Genomic DNA, 15,197 nt, shown 5'->3' on the forward strand with positions numbered 1-15,197 from the left:
AACATCCCACTTCTGTTTTCACTGAAATAATTTTGAGATTTTCTGCTTTATATGATGTAACAAGAAATGTTACTTTCTCAGTCTCATTTTCATCACCAATAGGTGTTCTTATGTTGTCTTTCAGTATCTGAATGGAATGATGTGCTAGGATCCCACTTAACAGTGCATGAGCATTTCTCAGCAAATGGTCTTGTAGTACAGCACAAAGTTAAGATATAGAGAATGAACTGTAGAAAGGCAGGTTTTAGGATGTTTCTTCTGATTGATATAATATTTTTTTACAATTACAATACTACACTGATACAATATATCATGATACACTTTCAAATTGGTTTGAAAGCATCATCTCAATGGCCAAAACAAATATAATGTGTGGATATCTACAAAATATTGTTAGCAATATCTCAGTGAAGTAATTGAAATCACACTATGCAACACAAGGCAATTTTTATTTCTCCATTTTTGCACCCTGTTATCTCACAAAACAAGCAGGTTACACAACTCCCTAAAAAGTAAGTTTCTAAGAGATCAGAAATCTTTCCGGAGTCTTTAGGAAGAGACATGAAAAGGTAGACAAAACACAGAAAGAAAAGATCGTGTTCACATTAGTAAAAGGAACACAACCATCCATATAATGAAGCAAGGCAAATCTTGGCCCTTTACCATCATCATCCTTCCAGCATTTGAAAAGCCAGTTACATGGCCCTACTGGTGACAGAAGAGCACCTCTTATTGCTAATGCTGCTGGCAAGGTGCAAAATGTAACAAAGCTTAGCCTTGGGTTTCGGGTTGCTTTTGGAGTTTGCTTAACCTGTGTAATGTGAGCACTGTTAGGACACAGGCTGATCCCTTCTCAAACACTCTGCATCACCAATTAATTTTTCTCATTAAAAGATGTACGTTCCTCTCTTTCTCTATTTCATTCCTCCATATTTAAGACACTGAAGGCTTTGTTGCTGTCTCAGGTTCTGTTTCACCTGTCACTGGTCCAACCACTCTCAAAAGAAGCTTTCTGAATACCATTGCATCACCTCGTTTTCTTACTACGCTTTATGCAGGAATGTGCACTATATTCTTCTCTTCCTATGGGATTTTTGCCAGGACTTTACAAAGTCTTGCCCGCCCACAGGACAAGGCAGACAAGGCAGATAGTGCCTGCAACTACTGCCTCCTGTGTCAATCAGGCTTCGAGTCTACCTTCTCTATGGTTTCTCCATGCCCCCATATGCTTAATGCATGGAACTATAAGAAAGATAGACAGAATATTTTTTTGTGATTTCCTTCTTTGCATTGCCTTCCTCACACGTATCTGCATAGTCCCATACAGTAATCTGTATTCTTGTTTGGAATGTATAGGAAATATACATGGGGAAATAACAAGCAACCACTATCATCATCTTTGCAGATATCAAAGAATGTTGTGTAGGTGAACCAGGAGAGAAAGCTTATAGTAAAGTGATGGGGGTTCCTTTCAAATCAAGTAAAGACCATGTTGAAACATCCCACAATTGAGAACATTTGTGGGGATGATTACCTCTTCACTTCACTGTGCTCAAAATTCTGCTCACTTCTGTCAGAAGGGGCTACTTTCTAGAGGAGTACTACCAAGTGGAGGAAATCTCCTGTGACGTAGACACGATTGTTGATGCAAAACGAGTGATTAGTAAACATCTTTCAGATGGTATTGAAAACAGAAATGTGAAAAAAATGAATGTTCAACACAAACAAAATTGAGTTTGGTTAGCAATTGTTCTGCTCATGGGCTGATTCATGGTCGTCTTGTGTCTGCAAATTTTTGTCGACCCTGGGAAATTTTGTCAAAACTAAGATGATGTCAAGATCTTGGCAGAAATCTGTTACTTGCTCATGCATTTGAGTCTGGACAACAGTTTCTCATTTGGTCACAAAGCATATTTTGATTTATCTATTACCTCTGGACTCTTTCTGATTTTAGTAAAGTTCTGACACAAATTTGGATGTGGAAATGAGATTTTAATGATGGAGGTACATACCTCTGTGAAGAGTTACAATTCAACCTCATCTTGTAGTTCTCTCTTCTAGGAGGAATTTTGATTAAACTTCAGATGTGAATGGCACATTTTAGGGTCATTTATAAAATCTGTGAGTTTTGCAGCTGGCTCTGAACATGAGTGTACTTGAGGGGACCCATGATATTCTGTGTGATCTCTAAGTGGCATCTTGGAAGAGTTTTTGTTCTTTTTCTCCCTATAGATCCTTAAAAATATGCAAATCTGTGTGATCTGCTTGTCATACAAAGAGTTGCAAATTCAGCTATGGATCAAAGATTAGAGCATATGCCTATTATTGCGGCTGCCAGCTAACCAATCCAAATGTTTAACTCTTTAAAGAAATAGAGGGTCAGCAGCTTTCTGAATAATTGTTTCCAGACAGTCTTCTGTTGGTTGGATTTCTGTATCACATTCTACTTCAATTGCCGCTGTAATTTATCTCCACTCCATAGACTCTAACTTTACTAAATTCACATGTTAGTATTTGAGTCACTTATGCTTAGACAAATCCAGAGCATGCTCCATGATCATTGATTGTTTTTTATGGTGCCTCACAGATTAAATCAGAAAAAACCGTGCCTTCTCGACACCTGCCTCTGGCCTTTTGCGCCTCTAGGAAGTGCAGAGAGGAAGAAACAGGGCCAAAAATGATTCAAAAATAAATCAGGTCAGGATTCGTACTAACGATTTTGTAAGCTTATCTTCCCTTGGGTGTCGACAGTCAGGGCTGTTTTGCTGACAGTCACAGTTGCCAGCGTAGTGCCACATTGTGACAGTATGTTTCTTCACTAGGTTGCACTTCTTTGTTTTTCAGTCTTGCATTTTCTTCATGAAGACAAGCATGAAGGTGCTCTGATCACATCCTTTGTCCCACCCCGGTGCGCACCATCTCACCCTCAAGCCTCCCAGAGCAGGGACCTCGTACTGGGGTCAGCAGAACTGGCCACACCTTCAGTGTGTCCTTCCGGGAGAGTTGCTGACCGCTGTCTGCTGCACGTTCTTGCTCTGCGCCAGTCCGCTTCACCAATCTCCTCCTGCTTCGGTGCAGTCACAAACCAATCAGTTGTTATCTAAAACAATGGCAATAACAGTGTAGGGATTTTACTTATAGCTGGTGCTAAACTGAAAAACAAAACACACTGCAACTCTGTTCATATTCCAATTTGGTCTGGGCTATTCAATGCCAGTGGGCCCTGCTTCATCAAATGACCATGCCTCAAGGAAAACATTTTCCTCAGCAGGCGCTTATTTTTAATGAAGAGAGCAATGTGTGAGTTTAAATTGAAAAGGGCTGAAGAGATGAAATGGTTAAGGATATGCTCTAGACCCTTAGCTTCTTCTCAGAAGGAATGACAAACACCTCTCTTTGGTCAGGGCGACTTTCCTACACTTTTCTGAGGAGAAGTAATGAAGACTGCTATTTATTATGTGTTGGGATGAAGGCAGGGAATGTTTTTCACCATTTAAAAAAATAAAATCGAGAATTTATGGGAGTTTGAAAAGCAATTTCCTTTTAAGGTGAAAATTCCTAATTTGCCACATAAAAGTACAGGAATTAAGTGCTAAATCCTTCTTTGCCAGTGAGACCTGTGAAAGGAGGTATGAAAAAAGAGTTACTGTTAGGTTTCTATTCATGTCTCCTGAAAGCCAATGTATGCAAAAGCGCACTGAAACAGCCCTGATTTTTTCAAAGCCTTCCTGCCGTTCTGACTGACTTTTAAAAAATGAACCCTTGTCCGGTTTTATTTGTGTGGTGGGTTCTGATTTTGTTCTGCCTGTACTGTATCACTTTTCTCTCATCACCATTAATCTTCCGTGAATGTTCCCCAGGGCACAGTTCTCCCTTTTCTGCATGGAGAGTTTCTGTTGAAATTAATGGAGATTCTTCTTGTGGGTGGAGGGAAGAATACAACCTTATATCGGTCCTGCTGCAAAAGATTATTCATTAAAAGGAAGCATTAGTCTCACTCCTGAAAGGCCAAGGTCTAGTCAGGCAGATTATAGTGGGAGATCCCAACAGGAGGTCTAGTACAGAAGTGAGAACTAGTTGTGCAATATGAAAACAAAAGCCAGAACAGAAGACTTTTCAAATATTGTAACAACACCTCACGGAAAGTCAGATGTTGTACTTTCTGACAAAGTGTACTGTCCCAAATCTAGTTTTAGGGAGCATCCATGCAGTGGCATATGGTGTGGTGAAGATATCCGGAAATGACCTGTAGAACCAGGCACCGTCACGAGAACTGCACGGTGCCAAAGACTGATGTGATCTGCAAAGAAGTGCTGCAGATTGGCCAGGGGTGCTGAGTCACGCAAACAAGGGTATATTGTGCTGTGCAGATGTGTGTCACCTCATTTGGAACTTGGGCTTGGGAGCTCGGGCATCTTTAACACAGTCGTGCATTGCACAATGAGGACATGCTAATGAGTCTCATTCCCCTTCCAGGCTTAAGTGGAAAAGTCTTATGTTCCTTCACAGAGAACTCTTGAATGAATTAAAGAGGGTGTTGACAACCTTCAAGCGGAACTGCATAAATTCTCATAGGAAGGACAGTAGCTGCAGTGTGAGGTCTTGAAGAAGGCAGATGACCTTATAAAATATACTACAGTATCTAAGTTTAGTAAAATAAACACACTATATTTAAGTAAGCTATGGAAAGGTAAATATGCTCCAGGAGTGGCCCTGAGCAGTTTATGTTACAGTAATGCTACTGTCACATTTTGGATAGATCATTACTGTAGATACTATAATCTAAGGCTAGGAGATAGAATTTAATGTACATAGAAGAAAGTTAAATGGGGGATTAAAAGCCCTTTTTCCTCAAATGTATTTTCAGGAATGAAACTCTCCTCCACCTTGTACTCTAGAGAAGTCTAAGGAAGTGTTGCATGGATGTGCTAGGTTACTCCCTTTTTTTTCAATCCTTTGAGCTACTTTATAGGGGAGACCTACTTACAAGGATGACTCCTTCCACCATGCCTGTTTGCTTCTCCTGATGCCTTGCTCCAGGCAGAGCTGGAAAGGGTGTTAAAAGTTGGAGCACCGCTGTGGCAAACAAATAAGGATTTCTTGTCTGTACACAGTTTGTGAAACCTTGATTGTTGTATAATTAACATAGCAGTTACCTTTAGATTTTCAGTTTCAGCAACCAATGTGTTTTTAATGTTTAAATATGATTTAAGTGTCTCTGGCAAAGCTCTGCTGTTCATTTGTGTGTATTTGTATTTTGGTTGAAGATTATGTACATATCTATCACGATGACTACTTTAAACAGCGCTCTGTCTTTTACTTCCACCAAACCTGGAAGGCTTGCTTTAAGATTAGCCTTGTCAAATTTACTTAAGGTGAGCAGGCAAATACATACAACTAATTTTGTTATAGGCAAAATTAACTAATGCTCTTTTTCATGGTGAGATGCTGTAATGATTTTATATAGCAGTCAAACTATTTAAATACTAATGCTGCCTTCATGCTGTAATCACCATTCCAGTCAGATGTCATTTTTAGTAGTCTTTAGGGAATTCCATCCCTTAATTATTCTTCGATACACAAACCAAGCTTTCTTTAATTGGTGTAAATTGAACAGTGTTCCAATGCAAACAAGGAGAGGACAAAATAATCAATGATTCTGTGCATGTCTATTGGAAAGCTATTGCCATTAGATCAAGTAACAAATCCTCGACTCCATTAGCTTCAGAGGAACGATGGGGGAAAAATACTGCTAATGCTATTTCTCGTTATCAATCAGTAGTGGAAGGCTTGTAGCAAATCATACAGCAGAACTCCAGCTTTTCTTGAAAGTGCTTGTGTAAAATTACAATATGAAGATATTCTGACTTCAGAATCCCTAATTAGAAGTCTTTGATGGGGGTTTGTCTGGAAACAATGTGTTTTTAGCCTTTGCTGCCTCTAGTCTTGTGGCCTGTTTTTTATGTTTTTCTTTTAAATAAAGGACTCTTCAGTGATAACATAACTTTTTTCAACTTGTCAGGAAATTTTTGGTGAATTTTCTTGCTCTCCCAGGCTATGCTCCATATATTCATATGTATTCACTACTGCAGCACAACATAAATTGGGTGGCTTTCCTGTTTCTTTTTTTAATACGATCTGAAATAAGGGTGCTGTATTTAAGAAGCAGATTAAAAATCTGTCTCATAAATGTGTCACACTCACTTTTCATTCTTGTCTCTTTTTATCAATTCTCTAAAACTGATTATTTATCACCGGAGAGGGAAGAAAAAAAAAGTAAAAGGCCCATTACAAGCCTCTGGCCCAGATCTGCCAGTCTCACAGTATTAGTGTGGAAAGAGAAACTCCTCCAGAAAGAAATATACTGGCTATGAACGTTCACTTTTTAATCTATTTGTTTTTGATATAATATGCTATTTACTGTTTAAAGACCTTTCATGTTGGTTTAAATAGAAGTTTTTAAAACCAGTCTAGCATAAAAAGCTCTAAGTGACATAGGCTGGGTTGAGAAATACAGCATCTTCTACAGACAGCCTTTGTTCACCACATTACAGTTGAAAGAAGTGTAGAGCAAGCTTGGTAGATAACCCATCTTTTTAAAACAAGAGGGTTTCTAATTTCAACACGTCCTAATCACAGGCACTTACCTTCCTTTCTGTACTCGACCCCTCAGGGCTGGCTCTGGGTTTTGCTCTGGTTTTCGGTCACATGCGTGGGGCCTGAGGCACTTTTCCACAATGCTTGCAGCTGGGGAGTATGAGATTTGGGTTTGGGTTTTTTCTTTCCTTTTGCCAGATGGGATTCTCTAACTGGCTCAGTTGTCATGAGTGGGCTGGCTTGGGTGGTAAAGAAGAGAGCAGCAAGAAGATAACGGCTCTCAAGGTTTCATACTTGCTTGTTTGCCCTGAGGATGAAGATGCTGCAATAATTGTTCCAATGAGGGAAAGCAGGGTGCTCCCCTCATCTCCTTTCCCAAATCAGCGTGTGATTTCCAGGTAATTAATTCCCTGCTATTTCCCTATTCTTGCTTCTTTGCTGGTTGACTCGTATGTGTGGTTATGCTATTCCTCAACAGAGCAAAATGTCCCATCTGATTTAAGGCATCTTCTCTCTGCTACTCTTCAGCACCTTCAGTCCTAGCTGTAAAAGTAATGCTGATGCCAGCAACTGGTTATGACACTTACAGTGGGGTTTTTGGAGTGCTGAAGGGGCTTTTTAAGAGTGCTAAGCTATCTCTGTGCTCCTCAGTCTGCTGAGAGCCTGTTCTGAAAGGTGGGGCTCCCTTGGACTCTGCATCTTGGTTTGGACCCTGAAACAAAGGAATGCCAAGTGCCTGGGACTCATGCAGCTGGGAGACACCCAAAGAAAGCCTGGGGGGCTGCTGCAGGGTGTGAGTGGGACACAAGCTTTAAGATGACACCGGACTGTCTGTGGAGTCTGCCTCTGCCATGTTATACAAAATAGAGACCTCTTATGTTGCCATACTATGCCAAAGAGAAAACCTTATCAAAGCAGAATGTTAGATAAGAGGGTTTTTTAAAAAGTTTATCAAGTCATACTTCTTTGTAAAGCTTGTGAATTCCACTTCTTTAAAAGAAGACAGTTGTTGTACCACTGTTTACGTACATAGGATCAAATCTTACTGGAGTTGAAACCACATGAGAAAAGAATTGAAGAATTCAAAACAAGACTTGGGACCCAAATGATACCACTGGGAAGATGCAGTGTAACAAGTTTACCTGAAGTTGTGAAACAACCATCTGCAGTCGTATGTGAAATGGGCTAGAAGAAAAGGCTAAGATTTGTCATCTGACATTTATGAAAAACAAAACAAGGCATGATTATTTTGGCTTCTTATTCAAAGAAAAGCCCCAGATTGCTGGGAGAGTTTCAGGAGGTTAATTTTTAAACCACCTTTATATTCTTAGGCATATCTGGTCTTGAAAGCCCACCTTAAAACTCCCACTGATTTCCGTGGGATTATGCCCATCAGAATGGATGTCAGGAAGAACAAATACTCTCCAGGCCTGTGCCACTGCCTGGCAATCTCAAGGGAAATGCCCTTCTGATCCTCACAAGGCTATCCTCCGTCACCATTTTACAAGAAAAGGAAAATCCCTCCATTCCCAAGGATGACAGAAAGAGAGAAAGACAGACTGGATGAGGCGGGACGTGTTCCTCTCGATTTTAGACAAAGAGACACTGCTAGCACACAAGCAGACAAGGGAGGTGAAGCCAGCAGAAGGATTTTGTAAAGCAGCTGGAATATTTAGTAAATATTCTAGCTTCAATGTAAACAGATACAAATACATTAACAAAATATCTTGTAATGTCCTAATTTTAGAGTGTGACAATATTTGAAAATCCCTTGTAGCTTAGTATGTTCTTTAACACCTTTGCAGATGGCTCCAGAGATCATTCTGACTTCAAAGATTCATCTTTGAAAAAAAGTGACCTGTGAGACATTTATTAGCTTTTTTAAATTAATAGTGAAGTGTTCTATTAATGTGAATTATATGGATTTTTTGTCTAATAAACAGATACTTCCTGGAAGAAATAATCATTCTCACTTAAACTTGTACTATTGCAGTTGTACTCTGTGTACCTTTTCCACATTTCTGTTATACCATCAGCAGGCTAGAATCTGAGATTGCTTTGCCTTTTATCTCTCTGCTTTGTCTCAATTATTGTGACTCTGATCCTAAGAGTTGCTGAATAAACCTCAACTTCCATGATTAAGTTTTGCCATAATGACTCCTTCCTTTTATAGCATTGAATGACAGCTTACTGATCACTAAAAGCATCTAATAATCTTTTTTTTTTTTTTTTTTTTAAATTTTGTTTTATTTTAATGAGCTCACCTTTGGACATGCAGACCATTCTGTCCACTCTCATTCTCTTCTCGAGATGAAATCGCCCCAGTTCAGGTTTTTTACAGGTCACATTTTCCAAACTTCTGATCATCCCCATTCCTCTCCTTCGGACAGTCTTGAAGACACCCGCATCTTTCTTGAAATATGGTGCTTTAACTGGGTCCATGCAGCACCAAACACTGCCTGTATCTTACAAGAAAACTTCTGTCTGCACAGCTCTCAACAGCTTAGCCCTCTTGTATCCAGTTATCTTTCTGATTTTTCTCTCCCACATCTCTGGGGAGAAATATAGAGATTCTCCTCATTCAAAATGAAGCTTCAGCTTTGTGTTACCTGCTCTCACCTGGTGAAACCATAAAAGTTCTTCAGATTCTGCCTAGGATGGAAAGAGGTTCTTGGGTGTAATTCTTCTGGGCAGACTGGAAACCAAGCTTTGTCTGTGTAGGTGAGACAAATAATTTAGACCCCATACAATTTTCCATTTGTTTTTCTTTCCAAAATTAAAATCTGCTAAAAATGTGATGTTTAGTTTTATCTTTCTTCTGGATTTTTTTTTTCGCATGTAATTATTGGCATTAGTCATTTAACAAAAAGTGACATAAAAATGCTATTATGCAACAAAAAATGCTACTACTACTACTACCAGTATAAGAAACATTTTGACTTTTTATTTTCTTTACCATTTTTTTGTTCAAAACAGCTTTCATACTTAAGCATAAAAAATGTGACTTGTCATGATCCGTTTAAAACTTCATCTTAAAGTCAGCAAAAATTTTGTAAAAAGCCCTCTCCCAGTTCTAGAGTGGATGCTCTCATTCTTGACTTGAATCAATTAAGAAAATAAACTTACAAAATTCTAATATAAATCTGTCACCTATGTAAATTCATTCAGATTTTATATCAGGCTAGCTGGCTGGATTTGTGTACAGCTGCATATTTTGGATATTTTCTAAAAAATTGCATTGTTGTAGCAACACAAAACTTGGACTTAGACTTAGGGGCCTCACTCCCTTAAAGTCAACAGAAAACTCCCTTGAGCTTCTCTTGGGAAAGGCTGAGCCTTTAATCTGTGTTTGTTTGACAAGAAAGTCCCTGATATAGGCTGGTAGATAGGTTTCCTTGAGCCACACTTGTAGCAATATTAAGCATGTTTTTCTTTCTGATATACCCTGGTTTCTCAAACTGCTTAAGCAGATAGTAACGACTTTTGCTACCATGTTCTGCTCCTGACCCTCTGATTTGTCCTTCTGTTCCTAATCCACGAAGATAGATAAATATTTTCAGCAGAAGTCTGAAAAAATATATATGTTTTTAAATGAATGTTTCATCATTACTCTGCTGTTTTCTTATTCCATTAAATTCCATTACACATGATCATTTCTGAACAAATATTTGCAGTCAATATTTGCTAAAAAAGTCCAACTAAACCTAGTAAATAAAGCATTAGAAAACATAATTTCACTCCTTCACCCAGCTAAATCCATTAAGACTTTAACACAAGTAAAAACTAAAGACAAAGGGAATATCTTAAAACATGAAGGCCTGTAGCATATTTGCATTTTGAAATTAATTGCTGACCTAATTATTTGTCAGTAGTAGGATAAGTTAATCAAATATAACTTACAGTAAAGCTTCTGAACACCCACAGGATTTTCTCCCTCAGAGTATATTGTCATAGTGGTCCAGTTTGACAATCCATTCTCACTGTCATCTTGTGACCAAAGGAAGACTATCTGGGAAACGGTACCATATGGAGACACAAGAGAGAATGAAATACTTAGATCTCTTGTACAAAGGCATGATAAGCTAACAGTCACCAGAGGAAGTCAGGAACGACAAAGCTTTGAAAAGAGAAATACCCTGCTTTTCAAATCCATTTAGATTTATTTTTATACTGTCTCCAATTTGGACTAAAATACTCTGATATTAAATATGCATATAAAATAGAAAGCAGCCTTATTGTGTAATGTTTCATATCTGTGGATCTGCATTTCATGCTTAGCATCAGTCTGATGGAAAAGCTGGTATTTATAGACAAGACTAGGAACTTTTCTTCTTCATCTTATGGAAACCGATTGTGTCATCCACAAATAACATGTCGCAACAAACCACTTCGTGACCTGAGTCTAAGGATGAACAATTTTATTTCAAAACACACTAGGAAACAAAATCTGATGAAATTATCAGGTAATGTGACCAATGTATTATTTTCAAAAGGCATACCTAAGCACTGGAGTTAGAAATACCTCATCAGTAGTAGTATGAACTACTTCATCGCTTCTCTTATTACAGTGCTGCCTCTCTCCTGTCATCTGCTGGCAATGGCAACCCGCAGTAAAGGATGTTTTTCTGATCATTTTGCACTCATTAAATACAGCTGTCACAATAGTGGATGCGAGAATGCATACAAAACTTTTATGCCACGTCAAAATAAAGCAGAAACATTTTAAAAAGATCTGAAACCTTTGAAGCCTTTTCTTGAGAAATATTGAAATATTGCTTTTTGTTGTTGTTGTTTTTGACAATTGAAATTGTTCCACAGCGACACACATTAAAACTCACTGCAGAACAAAACACCATCCATCAAAATTAAAGAAAAAGGCAAAAAAAAGGAAGACAAAATAAAAACAAACCCAGCCTCTCAGAAGCACAAAGTATTTGGTTACTGAGAGTCTGAAGTTCTGGTTCCTCACCTGATTTCTGGTGCTGAACACACGTCGAGTTTCAAAATCTTAAGGGAGCCGACATTTACTTGGATGAAATCTGCCCCATAAAGCTTCCAGCTGAGTGAAAACATCTTCCCCAAGTTCCCCATTCTGAGGAACGGCTCCCTTTCAGGCTAAGCAGCAGTAAATTCTGCGGTTGTTTGACATTATTGCCATAAAAAAAATATTTAAAAGGGCAGCATGAATGACCCCATAGCGGTTCTGTAACCAGTGTGAACAGAGAATCCCCTATGAGTAGCATTAGTTAATATTCTTGTCTTGGTGCAAGCATGTTCTGAAGACCTGTAACATCCAAGGTGACCTGTTGAAGACTTTGGTCACCCTGAGCTGGAAGAAAGCAGTAATTTGCACCTATCTTGCACCTCCCCATTTCAAGATTTCATGATGATTTTAAAAAGTGTTTAACTTTGAAGCATCTCCTTGAGTTGATTACTATCCTGAAAGTTTGAAGCAGAGCTCTTGAGCAAAGATACAGATTTTTAAAGGTACAGATTCTTAGAATGACACCCCCCTTGTGGGTAAAATAGCCACTCACAAGAACAAACTCAAGATATTCTGGATGCCTGATCTTAAGCTTTAATCAAGAGACTTCTTCAAACTCTGGACCACTCCAGTATAAATCTACTATTTTTACTACTTGCGGTCACTCACTCAGCAAAAATGGCAGGAGCTTCATTTCCTTGTTGTGAGTCCCACCTTGTACCTCTCCTGAAGGAATGGGCTGGGGCCAATTATGTGATTTGTGCACCATGGGCTTTTCATTTCCTTTTAATTTTTAATTTTAATTTTTTCTCCTGTGCAGACAATGGTGGGAAAAAATACTTAAGTGTGTATGCGTGTATGCATGTGTGTGTGCCTAAACGTACCCCTACCACATACCTGAAAAGTACTTCATGTTCGCAATCCTATCAGCAGCAGGATGCAGCAGGGCTGCTGGGTAAGGAAGTCCTCCAAATCCAGGGCTGGGCTGGAGCAAGCCCAGACCGTCTCATTTCCCCTGCAAAGTGCAAACACGTGATGGCCAAAGGGAAACAACTTCTAGCATCCCTGCACTTGGCACCCTTGCAATGCAATCTGCATTCGCGATGGGAGGCTAAGTGTGTCTCCTCGAGATATGGTGACACTACAATCATTGTGGGGAGATACATTCAGCTCTCTCTCTCTCTCTGACTTGCTTCTTCTTGATGCAACTGTTTCCTGCTCCTTTTACTTCTCTTTTTGGTTACCTTGTGTATTGTCCTTTACCTTCACTGAAAACGCATTTCATGAGGTGAAAGAAAGTTAGTTGTGTCCCCAGTTTTGGGAAAAGGAGAAAGACAGCATGAGTCTTACTCCAAGAATTTATTCATCTAGAGCAGCAGTTTTTGTTAATGGGTATAACGAAGGCATGACAGAATTTGTGGGTGAGAATATTAACCCTGGGAAGAACATCGTTGAGCTCTCGTTTACCGTTGTTGCCTACCACTACCATATGCAGCTCAGACTGTCCCAAGCTCAGTCCACCTGAGTTCCTGGCTAACGTCTACTTCCCGGATTGCAGAAAACTTTTGCAGACAGTGCTATACTCTGTAAATCTGAATCTCAGGGCACTATGTAATCGCACCTATGGTTGAAGGGTCAAGTCACTTTAGGACTGAACTGGAAGGGGACAAATCACAGTGCAGTGACCACTTGGAGAAAATAAAGCCAGAAGAAATCTCAGCACATAGGTTGTGGGTGAGTATGAACAGCAAGTAAAGTAAAGATGAAGAATTTGGAGTGCCGTACAGAGAAGAAAGAAGTGAGATAGAATTCAGTTCAAGGGCATGGGCAGTAAACGGAAATAGAAGAACAGAGAAAAAGAAGAAACATGGAAAATACGAGGAAGAGAGGGAAGAATACAGTAGAGGAAAGGAGAGAATTTCCTGTGGCAGAAAGAAAAGGAGGGAGAGGAAAAGGAGTGGTGGAGTGATAAAAGGGAAAGAGGGGTGCTGCCCTTGATGAAGGGTGGTGCCTGAAGTGGGAAATATGGTTGATGAAAAGCTCATTGGTGGATGAAAACTTGACATGAGCCACTAATGTGCACTCACAGCCCAGAAGGTCAACCGTACCCTGGACTACATCAAGAGAAGCATGGCCAGAAGGTCGAAGGAGGGGATTCTGCTCCTCTGCTCCTCTCTGGTGAGATCCCACCTGGAGTCCTGTGTCCAGCTCTGGAGCCCTCAGCACAAGAAGGACACGGAGCTGTTGGAGCGGGTCCTGAGGAGGCCACAAAAATGATCAGAGGGCTGAGCACTTCTCCTGTGAGGAAAGGCTGAGAAAGCTGGGGCTGTTCATCCTGGAGAAGAGAAGGCTGCGGGGAGACCTTCTAGCAGCCTTTCAGTACCTGAAGGGGGCCTGTAGGAAATGTGGGGAAAAATGTTTTCAGCAGGGCTTGTTGCGATAGGACAAGGAGTAATGGCTTTAAACTAAGAGAGGGTAGATTTAGACTAGATATAAGGTAGAAATTTTTACCATAAGAGTGGTGAAACACTGGAACTGATTGCCCAGAGAGGCAGTGGAGGCCCCATCCCTGGGAACGTTCAAGGCCAGGCTGGATGGGGCTCTGAGCAACCTGATCTAGTGGAAGATATCCGTGCTCACTGCAGGGTGGTTGGGCTAGATGACCTCTAAAGGTCCCTTCCAATAGAAAGCATTCTGTGATTCTATGAAAAACTTTACTGGAAAAGTTGAGATGAAGGGGAAACAAAAAATGTATGAAGCATCCATAAGCAAAATCTAGTTCCTCTTGCGTGCATCCACATTGTCTTGCTGGCTTGTGGACTAGAACACCTCTCTCAAGGCCAGAGCCCTACTGCTGGCCTTGGGCCAGCTGGGACACCCCACTGATGCCCTGGCTGTTCCTAGCCCACCCTGCTGGGACCTGTGGTCCTCACTATTGCCATCCCATGCCAGGCCAGTAGAGTCAAGTGCCTGGCCAGCTCCTAAATCTTTCAAGACTCATTTTCAGACTGGACCGTAATCTCGAAATCTTCTCGACAGGGCACAGAATAATCCCAGCTCTATTTTCAAGGTCAAGTCCTGCAGGTTTTGCTCAGTTTGGACTCATTCAGACCTTCCAGTGATTTCAAAAACCCATCAAGCTAATAAGGCATGGCAGAACTGGGGTCACAGTCAAACTTCCAGTGTAAAACGTGACTTTATTTTCAGATGGCTTCACTGTACCTGCTGTAAGGTTTCACTGTTCTATTTCTCTCATTGAAATACATGGAAGGATCTGTACATCAAACACATAAAAGATTTGACTTTTAATTCCTACCATGTATTTTGGTAAGAGGAATTAAATGTCAAAACACAAAAGCAATTATACACTTAATGGTAAAAAACATATAATCTAGTCATTTTTTTTATTTTCAAATTGCGGGGATTGAAATAAAAGGGCAAGAGGGTCTTACTTTGACATTATATGAGATGGAAAGGCACATTTGTATCCTTTTGTACCTTTTACAAAATGAATATGCCTGTAATCAGACCCATTCATTTTGAAAAGGAGATTGTGCGTTAGATCTATGGCATATTTGTGAGGGTGCTGAGAAAGTATCTAAGTAAAATGTGCCAT

General features: G+C 39.9%; 1 long non-coding RNA gene across 1 annotated transcript; it reads right to left on the bottom strand.

The window, feature by feature from the left end:
* Positions 1–459: 459 nt before the first annotated feature.
* On the bottom strand, positions 460–10,603 carry LOC142361930 (uncharacterized). The gene is made up of 3 exons (XR_012764532.1): positions 10,498–10,603; positions 8,862–9,310; positions 460–3,100 (listed from the first exon to the last, which is right to left on the bottom strand). It is a non-coding gene; the product is annotated as an uncharacterized LOC142361930 (long non-coding RNA).
* Between the last annotated feature and the right edge of the window lie 4,594 nt (positions 10,604–15,197).

This window comes from Opisthocomus hoazin, chromosome 1 (genome assembly GCF_030867145.1).
Source record: "Opisthocomus hoazin isolate bOpiHoa1 chromosome 1, bOpiHoa1.hap1, whole genome shotgun sequence".
NCBI classification, from domain to species: Eukaryota; Metazoa; Chordata; class Aves; order Opisthocomiformes; family Opisthocomidae; genus Opisthocomus; species Opisthocomus hoazin.